The sequence below is a fragment of the Ranitomeya variabilis genome, chromosome 6 (assembly GCF_051348905.1).
Source record: "Ranitomeya variabilis isolate aRanVar5 chromosome 6, aRanVar5.hap1, whole genome shotgun sequence".
NCBI classification, from domain to species: domain Eukaryota; kingdom Metazoa; phylum Chordata; class Amphibia; order Anura; family Dendrobatidae; genus Ranitomeya; species Ranitomeya variabilis.
Window position 1 is genome coordinate 77,323,442 of NC_135237.1, and position 12,237 is coordinate 77,335,678.

Here is a 12,237-nt window from a genome sequence, read left to right on the forward strand (position 1 = left end):
CTGGGGCAGATTGCTGGACAATGGGGCAGATAGATTGCTGGACACTGGGGGCAATGCTGGACACAGGGGCAGATTGCTGGTCACGCTGGGGGCAGTGCTGTACACTGGGGCAATGCTGGACACTGGGGCAGATTGCTGGACACTGGGGCAGATTGCTGGTCACACTGGGGGCAGTGCTGTACACTGGGGCAATGCTGGACACTGGGGCAGATTGCTGGTCACACTGGGGGCAGTGCTGTACACTGGGGCAATGCTGGACACTGGGGCAGATTGCTGGACACTGGGGCAGATTGCTGGTCACACTAAGGGCAGTGCTGGACACTGGGGCAATGCTGGACACTGGGGCAGATAGCTGGACACACTGGGGGCAATGCTGGACACTGGGGCAGATTGCTGGACACACTGGGGGCAATGGTGGACACGGGCAGATTGCTGGACACACTGGGGGCAATGCTGGACACTGGGGCAGATTGCTGGTCACACTGGGGGCAGTGCTGTACACTGGGGCAATGCTGGACACTGGGGCAGATTGCTGGACACTGGGGCAGATTGCTGGTCACACTGGGGGCAGTGCTGTACACTGGGGCAATGCTGGACACTGGGGCAGATTGCTGGACACTGGGGCAGATTGCTGGTCACACTGGGGGCAGTGCTGTACACTGGGGCAATGCTGGACACTGGGGCAGATTGCTGGACACTGGGGCAGATTGCTGGTCACACTGGGGGCAGTGCTGGACACTGGGGCAATGCTGGACACTGGGGCAGATTGCTGGACACACTGGGGGCAATGCTGGACACTGGGGCAGATTGCCTGGACACACTGGGGGCAATGATGGACACTGGGCAGATTGCTGGACAACCTGGGGGTAATATGCTTGACATACTGGGGAAGATTGCTGGACACACTGTCTGGGGGCAATGCTGGACACTGGGGCAGATTGCTGGACACACTGGGGGCAGTGCTGGACATACTGGGGCAGATTGCTGGACACACTGGGGGTAATATGCTGGACACACTGGGGCAGATTGCTGGACACACTGTCTGGGGGCAATGCTGGACACTCTGGGGTAATATGCTGGACACACTGGGGCAGATTTCTGGACACACTGGGGGAAATGCGGGACACACTATGCTTGACATACTGGGGAAGATTGCTGGACACACTGTCTGGGGGCAATGCTGGACATACTGGGGCAGATTGCTGGACACACTGGGGGCAGGACTGGAGGCATGGGCAGAATGTAGACACGGGGCATGATTGGAGACACGGGGCAGAATGAAAGACATGGGGCAGGATTGGATCATGGGGCAGGATGGATACGAAGGAGACAGAATGGGGCAGGATGGGGAGATCATATGGGGTAGAATGGATACTCATGAGGGCAGGATGCGAGAACATATGGCTGGAGCCAGGAATGAGATAAACGGGGCCAGGGTGGGGAATATTATTACCATAGGGGCTAATTAAGGGATATTATTACTGCAGTGATGTATTTATTTTATTTTTTGAGGACACTGTTTTAAATGGGGGGGCGGTCCTGTTAGTGTGCAGAGTGACACTATATCGCCTTTTTTTCTTCATGTGGTGTAATGTAGAAGTTGTGAAAAATTAAGTAATGTGTTCTGCAAGCGGAGCTCGAGATAACTGTGTTATTTCCTGCAGAAACAAGTCCTGGCTGGATGAAGTGACGGTGGTCTGTGCTGGATGAAAGATGAAGGACTTCACCTAGAGACGTCACTGGTGAGTCAGTGTTACCTATACACTGACACTATACACTGTATACTATATAGAGAGGTCCTGTGTACAATGTCACCAGTGATCACTGTATTACCTATACATTATATACAGAGCTCCTGTGTATAATGTCACCAGTGATCTCTGTATTACCTCTACACAGACACTGCATACTAAGTACAGATCTCCTGTGTATAATGTCACTTAGGCTGCCATCACACATTCAGTATTTGGTCTGTAATTTACATCAGTATTTGTAGCCAAAACCAGGAGTGGGTGATAAATACAGAAGTGGTGCATATGTTTCTATTATACTTTGCCTCTGATTGTTCCACTCCTGGTTTTGGCTTACAAATACTGATGTAAAATACTGACCAAATACTGCTAGTGTGACGGCAGCCTTATGATGATAGTATTGTGTTTTGTTTGTTTGTTTTTTATTTCTGATCAGTATTGTAGTATTCAGTCACTATGTGGTGGTAATATGTGGTCTGGAAATGGTGTTGTGGTATTTGTCCCTTGTATGTGCTATTTGGTCACCAAGTGGTGGTAATATGTGGTCTGGAAATGGTGTTGCGGTATTTGTCCCTTGTATGTGCTATTTGGTCACCAAGTGGTGGTAATTAGGGTTGAGCGACCTTTACATTTATAGGATCGGGTCCGGTTTCACGAAACGCGACTTTTTCAAAAGTCGGGTCGAGTGAAATCGGCCGATCCTATAAAAAAGTCGGGGTCGGGGTCGGCCGAAACTCGAAACCCAATGCAGTGCATTGGGTTTCCAATGGTTCCCAGGGTCTGAAGGAGCGGAAACTCTCCTTCAGGCCCTGGGATCCATATTTAAGTGTAAAATAAAGAATTAAAATAAAAAATATCGCCTTACTTACCATCTGATGCGCCCTGGTACTAAGCGGGAACCTTCCTTCCTTAGAATCAGCCTTCCAGGACCTTGCGGTGACGTCGCGGCTTGTGATTGGTCGCGCGGCCGCCCATGTGACCGCTCGCGCGACCAATCACAAGCCGTGACGTCACCGAAGGTCCTGGAAGGGCTGATTCTTAGGAAGGAAGGCTGCCGGAAAGAAGCCGAGGGTGAGTATATTCCTATTAGGTATATACTCACCCTCGGACGCGCCCTGCTTCTTTCCGGCAGCCTTCCTTCCTAAGAATCAGCCCTTCCAGGACCTTCGGTGACGTCACGGTGACGTCGCGGCTTTTGATTGGTCGCGCGAGCGGTCACATGGGCGGCCGCGCGACCAATCACAAGCCGCGACGTCACCGCAAGGTCCTGGAAGGCTGATTCTAAGGAAGGAAGGTTCCCGCTTAGTACCAGGGCGCATCAGATGGTAAGTATGGCGATATTTTTTATTTTAATTCTTTATTTTACACTTAAATCTGAATTCCGATACCAATTCCCGATATCTTAAACATATCGGGAATCGGTATCGGAATTCCGATTCCAGATTCAGAAGATCGCCGACTTCATGGCCGACCCCACACAGGGGTCGGGTCGGTTTTCATGAAACCCGACTTTGCCAAAAGTCGGCGACTTCTGAAAATTGCCGACCCGTTTCGCTCAACCCTAGTGGTAATATGTGGTCTTGACATGGTGCGATGGTATTTGTCCCTTGTACGTAGTATTATTCGGTCACTATGTGGGCTGGTCATGGTGTGGTGGTATTTCTTCCTGTATGTGGTATTATTGGACTTGGTATAGTGGATTGTGTTGTGTATGGCGGTCATTTGTTCTCTCTGATATTAATTAGGAGAAGATTCTTTATTTCCATTAGAGTTGTAATGCTTTGTACACAGCGGCGGAGATGCACTTACAGGGGTTTCCTGTGGAAAAAAGTAATCACCTCTCCACAGGATAAGTGATAACGTATTGATTGGTGGGGGAGGTCTGACTGCTTGGACCCACTCCGCAAAATGTGGAACTTTTTATCCCCATTAGACTGGAGTGGCACGTCCGACTAGATCACTGATCCATTCATTCCCTTAGTGGCTGCACTTGTTTTTTTCTGGAAGCCCCAAAGAGAATGAATGGAGCTGCGGTCAGAAATCCCACCTGCCGCTGCATTTTAAAATAGTGATAAAAGTGTCCTGTCAGGGATAAAACTTCCCCATTCTTCTGATCGGTGCAATTTCTAATAGTCGGATCTAAGCGATCACCTATCCTGTGGAGCCCATGGATCAGTGATAACTTGTTTTAACCAAGAACCCCATTAATGTAAACTACCGTAATTATACATCCCAGTTATTGGGGTACACGTTAGATGTGCAGCAGCCGCCGGTGTTTTACAGCCGATGCTCCACTATAATGACAGATATTTGCATATAGCTGTAGGGTGGGCCCCTAGAGTCCATTCCTCTGGTGGGCCCCAGACACCCCAGTCCGACGCTGGACACGGACTTGTTTCTCGCAAGTGGAAACAAGCCCTAAGAGGGAGGAATACACTTCTGCACTACTGACACCGAAATGGTTAAGCGCCTTTCCCTTCTGACCAATGTACAGGTAGGGGGTTACCCTCCTTGCGAACAAGCTATGCAGATGGTTGAGGAGGGGTGCCATTCCAGTGGACAGGAGAGCAGTAATTCAATAAGTCAGCAGTAATGTGAAGCAGAAGGCGAGGTCGGCTCAGTGACATCATCACTCAGGGAGAGCGGAGAGATGGTGGAAATCAGGTCTGGACTTCAGCTGCTTTTAATTACATGTACTGACTGCGCTAATGTTTGTGTAATTGCTGCAATGTTCTTTTGGTTAGATCTCGCTCTTGCTGCGGTGTCTCAGTGGTAGTAACTAAAAGCCTTCCTTCAAAGGAAAAGAATATTAGATTAGGTAACCCTCACCAGTCTAGGGCAAAATAATTACTTTGTTTTCTGCTGTTTACACTATATAACATTCTCATTTGCATCTTCTTCCCAGTGTACTTTGCACACAGACACTAAACAGGTGTAAACAATTTCAAGCACAGGTACCAATGTCTCTTTGCCATATATAGTGGGGAAAATAAATATTTGATACACGGATGATTTTGTAAGTTTTCCCACCTACAAAGAATGGAGAGGTCTGTAATTTTCATCGTAGGTACACTTCAACTGTGAGAGACAGACTCTAAAAATTAAAACCAGAAAATCACATTGTAATGATTTTTACATAATTAAATTGCATTTTATTGCATGAAATAAGTATTTGATCATCTACCATCCAGCAAGAATTCTGGCTCTCACAGACCTGTTAGTTTTTCTTTAAGAAGCCCTCCTAGTCTGCACTCATTGCCTGTATTAATTGCACTTGTTTGAATTTGTTTCCTGTATAAAAGACACCTGTCCACACACTCAATCAATCACAGTCCAACCTCTCCACCATGGCCAAGACCAAAGAGCTGTCTAAGGACACCAGGGACAAAATTATAGACCTGCACAAGGCTGGGATGGGATACAGCACCAGAAGCAAGCAGCTTGATAAAAAAAATACAGACCTCTCCATTCTTTGGAGGTGGGAAAACGTGCAAAATCGGCAATGTATCAAATACTTATTTTCCCCACTGTATAATTTGGTCAGCTGCTCCTTAGCAGCAGGAGTAGGCCTCATTCACTTGTCCACGTGTAAGCACATATGTTAAAAAAATGGTAACTGTGTCATCCGTGTGTCCGTTTTTTCGCCAACAGTGCGGTCATCAGTATTTTTTCCGATAAGGAAATACGAAGCCCTCAGCAGGGCCACAGGTGTCTTGAGCCATAACTCAGCTTTGAAAAAGCAGGCATGGGTTAAGTAAGTTAGAATAAGAAAAGTGCTGTTTTTTGTGGGGTCAAAAGTTTAAGGGGGTGGAAAAAAGAGCAGTGTGATCAGAGATAGAGGGGCTTATATATAGTTAGGAAGGGCGTGGGGTCTGCAAAACAACATGTAGGCACCACAGAGAAAGGCACTGCTCTCCCAACTTGGGTAATAAGTATTTTATAAGTATTATAGATAATGTGTACGTGTGGTATCCGTAAAAAAAAAATAAAGAATACAACATGTACATGCAACACGGACGTCTGAATGAGGCTCATGCCAACATTTGAAAAATAATTGCAGGACCTTTAAGGGTATGTGCACACGTTCCGGATTTTTGGGGCTTTTTTTTGTCGGTTTTCCGAGGCAAAAACGCTTAAAAAAACGCATACAATAAGCATCCCATCAATTTTAATGTATTCCGCAATTTTTGTGCACATGTTGCGTTTTTTTTCCGCGATAAAAACGCATCGCAGAAAAATACGCAGCATGTTCATTAATTTTGCGGATTTCCCACTATTTAATGCATTGGGAAGTTTCGGAAAAAAACGCAAAAAATCCGCAAAAAAAGCACGCAAAAACAGAGCGTAAAGCGCGATAAAAACACGAGAAAAACGTGTGCAGATTTTCTGCAGAAAATCTCTGGTTTTGTTCATGAAATTTCTGCATAAAATCCGGACGTGTGCACATACCCTTAAGGGTATGTACACACATAGGGACCAATACAGCAAACTGTTTAAACCAGAAAAAAAGAACACTTTGAACAGTCACAAAATTTTTGAGTTGAGCAAAAATTTTGCAACTATTTGCATTTTCACAATAGTTTCCAGTTGATATGCCAAATTGGGCAGAGGTGGGGAGGGATGGCTACACCTGCCCATCAAATTCAGGAATTCTTATGGCAGAATTGTTATTCCAGTCCCTGAACCACGTAAAAAAATTTTTGTTCTCCTAAATTCAATCATACGTAATATATAGTGGCATGTAAAAGTTTGTGCACCGCGGGTCAAAATGACTGTGAAGAGTTAAGCAAGTTGAAGTTGAAATGATCTCCAAAAGGCCTAAAGTTAAAAATGACACATTTTCTTTGTATTTTAGTAAAAAAAAAAATGTCCTTTTATATTTGTTAAAATGTAAAAGATAAAAAAATATATATTTTTTTGCCTAAAATACAAAGGAAATGTGTCATCTTTAACTTTAGCAAAGCGTTTTCAAGTTGCCCTATCCCCAGTTTTGAAATTTAATACTTGCAAAAGGGGGTGCTACTAGGTACTATCCGTGGAGGGTGCCCAATCTTTTGCATCAGCCCACTTTCCTTTTTGTAATTTTTAAAACGTAAAATATATATAATTTTTGTGCCTAAAATACAAATGAAATGTGTCATCTTCTTTAAGTTTAGGTCTTTTAGAGATCATTTCATCTTCAAACTTGATAAACCCCTTTCTGACATCAGAAGTAATAGTCCATCCATGTGCCCTGGGCCTATTTGACCATGGACAGATTATTACGTCTGCGCGATCCCGTACTAAGTGCCAGGAGCGGTCACAGACCACTCCCGGCACTTTAACCCCCAAAATTCTGCAATCGAACACGACGGCAGCATTCTGGGTGCCGGTAGAGGGCTGACAGACCCTCTTCTTTTGGATCGGAGAACCCGCAGCGTGATGCGGGGTACCGATCATTGCCATGGTGACCGGATGTTGTCATGACATTCGAGTCACCAGAGCTAGGAAAGCTGCTGATCATGCGCAGTGCATGATCAGCATGTCTCTCTGTCATTGCAGAGACGACAGTTTCTACAGCATGGGGATGCCGCTGGATCTCCATGCTGTAGAAGCGATCAGTCTCCAAAAAATGATTGTCCCATAGTGGGACAAAGTAAAAATAAGTTAAAAAATTTTTGTTTCAATAACTGTAAAAATTAGTGATGAGCGAATATACTCGTTACTCGAGATTTCTCAAGCACGCTCGGGGGTCCTCCGATTATTTTTTAGTGCTCGGAGATTTAGTTTTTCTTGCCGCAGCTGAATGATTTACATCTGTTAGCCAGCATAAGTACAGTCATGGCCAAAAGTTTTGAGAATGACACCAAAATTATATTTTCACATGATCTGCTGCCCTCTGGTTTTTATTAGTGTTTGTCTGATGTTTATATCACATACAGAAATATAATTGCAATCATGTTATGAGTACCAATAGGTTATATTGACAGTTAGAATGAGTTAATGCAGCAAGTCAATATTTGCAGTGTTGACTCTTCTTCTTCAAGACCTCTGCAATTCTCCCTGGCATGCTCTCAATCAACTTCTGGACCAAATCCTGACTGATAGCAGTCCATTCTTGCATAATCAATGCTTGCATTTTGCCTGAATTTGTTGATTTTTGTTTGTCCACCCGTCTCTTGATGATTGACCACAAGTTCTCAATGGGATTAAGATCTGGGGAGTTTCCAGGCCATGGACCCCAAATCTCTATGTTTTGTTCCATGAGCCATTTAGTTATCACCTTTGCCTTATGGCAAGGTGCTCCATCATGCTGGAAAAGGCATTGTTGGGCGCCAAACTGCTCTTGGACGGTTGGGAGAAGTTGCTCTTGGAGGACATTCTGGTACCATTCTTTATTCATGGCTGTGTTTTTAGGCAAGACTGTGAGTGAGCCGATTCCCTTGGCTGAGAAGCAACCCCACACATGAATGGTTTCAGGATGCTTTACAGTTGGCATGAGACAAGACTGGTGGTAGCGCTCACCTCTTCTTCTCTGAATAAGCTGTTTTCCAGATGTCCCAAACAATCGAAAAGGGGATTCATCAGAGAAAATGACTTTGCCCCAGTCCTCAGCAGTCCACTCCCTGTACCTTTTGCAGAATATCAGTCGGTCCCTGATGTTTTTTCTGGAGAGAAGTGGGTTCTTTGCTGCCCTCCTTGAAACCAGGCCTTGCTCAAACAGTCTCCGCCTCACAGTGTGTGCAGAAGCACTCACACCAGCCTGCTGCCATTCCTGAGCAAGCTCGGCACTGCTGGTAGTCCGATCCCGCTTGAAACAGTTTTAAGATACGGTCCTGGCGCTTGCTGGTCTTTCTTGGGCGCCCTGGAGCCTTTTTGACAACAATGGAAGCCCTCTCCTTGAAGTTCTTGATGATGCGATAGATTGTTGACTGAGGTGCAATCTTTGTAGCTGCGATACTATTCCCTGTTAGGCCATTTTTGTGCAGTGCAATGATGGCTGCACGTGTTTCTTTAGAGATAACCATGGTTAACTGAAGAGAAACAATGATACCAAGCACCAGCCTCCTTTTAAAGTGTCCAGTGATGTCATTCTTACTTAATCATGACTGATTGATCGCCAGCCCTGTCCTCATCAACACCCACACCTGTGTTAATGGATCAATCACTAAAACGATGTTAGCTGCTCCTTTTAAGGCAGGACTGCAATGATGTTGAAATGTGTTTTGGGGGTTAAAGTTCATTTTATGGGCAAATATTGACTTTGCAAGTACAGTAATTGCTGTTAAGCTGATCACTCTGACATTCAGGAGTATATGCAAATTGCCATTAGAAAAAATGAAGCAGTAGACTTTGGAAAAATTAATATTTGTCTCATTCTCAAAACTTTTGGCCATGACTGTATATGTGGGGATTCCCTAGCAACCAGGCAAACCCCACATGTACTTATGCTGGCTAACAGATGTAAATCATTCAGCTGCAGCAAGAAAAACAAAATCTCCGAGCACTAAAAAATACTCGGAGGTCACCCGAGCATGCTCGAGAAATCTCGAGTAATGAGTATATTCGCTCATCACTAGTAAAAATATAAAAAAAAAATAAAAAAAAAATTATGGAAAAAAATATTATAAACAATAAAAGTACACATATTTGGTATCTCCACATCCGCAATGACCCAACGTATAAAACTCTCCCACTAGTTAACCCCTTTAGTGGAAACCATCAAAAAATAAATAAAAAACAAGGCAAAAAACAATGCTTTATCATCATACTGCCGAAGGAAAAGTGGAATAAAACGCGATCAAAAAGACGGATATAAACATGGTACCGCTGAAAACATCATCTTATCTAAGCTGCCATACAAGCACCATCAGTGAAAAAATAAAAAAGTTATAGCTCTCACAATAAAGTGATGCAAAAATAATTATTTTTTCTCTAAAATATGTTTTGGCGCTTTTACACAATAAAAACTAAGAAACCAATATCAAGGAGGTATCGCTGTAATCTTACTGACCTGAAGAATAAAACTGCCTTATCAAATTTACCACACATGGAACGGCATAAAACCCCCCAAAAAAGAAATTCCTGAATTTTTTTTTTTTTTTCAATCTGCCTACCAAAAATCAGAATAGAACGCGATCAAAAAATGTCATGTGCCCAAAAATGATGCCAATAAAAACGTCAACATGTCCTGCAAAAAACATGACCTCAAATGACTCTGTTGGCCAAAATATGGAAAAATTATAGCTCTCAAAATGTGGTGATGCAAAAACTATTTTTCCAGGACGTCCCTCCTGACAGCACCACCAGGAGGTTGTCCTTCATATCCTTGATAGGGACAGGAAACACAGAAGAGGTTAAATAGCCCCTCCCCACCTCCACCCTTCAGTGCTTTTCCTGTCCCTATCAGGGACAGACGCAGGAGAGGAGCACAGACCTGCGAAGAAGCAATTTACCTGAAAGGCTCCAGCTCCTCCAGTGGGGTTGAGGCAGTGGGCGAAGGTGTAAGCCCACGATACCGCGAGAGGTCCCTCAGCGGTCGGTAGAGCGTGCGCTCCCGATGTCAGCCGCATTCCTCCGAGGACCCTGGGCTGCAGCTGCTGTGTGGCGCCCTTTGGGCAGGCGTCCGCGATGCTGGTTCCGGCGATGCAGCGCCACTGCAGGTGGCTGGAAAGCTGCCGCTCGCCGGGTCGGTGTCTCCCTCCAGTACAGCGCCATGACACCGGAAGTTGCACGATGACGATTTCCAGGGGCGGCGCTGAGGATTGCAGGCCGGCAGGTGCTCCTGGAGGGGGCACGGTTTCTACTGAGGATCCAAGAGCCAGGATGCGTTCCATGGGGCGCATGCGCTGTCAGAAGCAACAGCAAGGATCCAAATGAGCACCAGCTGTGATCGGAAGGAGGATGAATCAGATGTATTGAAGCCGGGTAAGACAGACTACTTAAGACAGACAGCTGACAGCACACACTAACCCAGTAAGATGGAGAGTGTTAGCCGTCCTGACATCCAGTCCGAATCTCCCTTGGACCACGTGAGTGAGCTACAATAAACATCTTCCCAGCCAGGCTACATAGAGATAGCTATAGGACCTTCCTTTCCATATCTTTTTTTAGGATAAGGAAACGACTAAACGCTCGACAGCGGTCAAAAGGAAATCTAATAAGTGCCCATTGTGCACCACAAGACTTCCAGACGCATATGACAAGAAGTTGTGCGAGTCATGCATCGCCAAACTGCTCAAACAGGAGCAATCATCCTTATTGGATAATATACGCACCATGATCAGAGAGGAGGTTCAGGCCACTATATCTACTACTGAACCACCCCAAGTTCCCTCCCCTAAAAGACCCAGATGGAACATGGATCCGAACTCGGAGAAGTATCGGGCTACTCTGATCTAGACTCAGCGGAAGGTGAAACCTCCTCTGTACTTCTTTCCGGCGATCGGAAAATATATTTATTTTCTTCTGAAGACACGGACACCTTGTTACAGGCAGTCCGAAACACCATGAAAGTGGAAGAATCCACGGAGCCAATGACAGTCCAGGATAAGATGTTCGGAGGACTAAGGGCCCGAAGAGACAGGGTCTTCCTCATGAATAATCACATATCAGCAATGATATTAGAAGGATGGGAAGATGTGGGGAAAAAACTTATGGTCCCAAAGGACTTTAAATTCTGACTTCCCTTTAATCCTGAGGATACTAAGACGTGGGAAACGGTTCCAAAAATTACATACCAGTAGCCAGAGTGTCAAAGAAACAAGCCATCCCATTTGGCCTTAAGGACCCGATGGACAGAAGAGCGGAGGACCTCCTTAAAAAATCATGGGAAGCTTCAGCAGCAATTATGAAAGCTAATGTAGCTGCGACCTCAGTAGCCAGGTCAATGTGTATCTGGGTTGAGGAGTTGGAAACCCAAATAAAAAATAGAACTCCCCGAGAGGAAATTTTAAAATCCTTACCACAGGTTGCCGCGTGTAGCCCAATCAGAGTCTTCTAAGTAGGTGAACAATGATGATACTTCTAACGTTCTTTCCTTCTACTAAAATTGTGAGGAGCGGGTGAAAAAGATCTGTCCCGGCCGGTGACAGTCACCCCTTACCTCGTCTGTAGTGAGCCTGGGTCTTCAGCGTGAGCCAGCGCTTCCACACGCTTGTTGCCGACGAGGCGCAGAGAGGCTGCAGGACCTCGTGTGACGTCACATGCACGTGATGTTCCACGTGAACGGCTAAAAACTGCACACAGAACCAGAAAGGATAGATCCTTTCTGGTTCTGTGTGCAGTTTTTAGCCGTTCACGTGGAACATCACGTGCATGTGACGTCACACGAGGTCCTGCAGCCTCTCTGCGCCTCGTCGGCAACAAGCGTGTGGAAGCGCTGGCTCACGCTGAAGACCCAGGCTCACTACAGACGAGGTAAGGGGTGACTGTCACCGGCCGGGACAGATCTTTTTCACCCGCTCCTCACAATTTTAGTAGAAGGAAAGAACGTTAGAAGTATCAT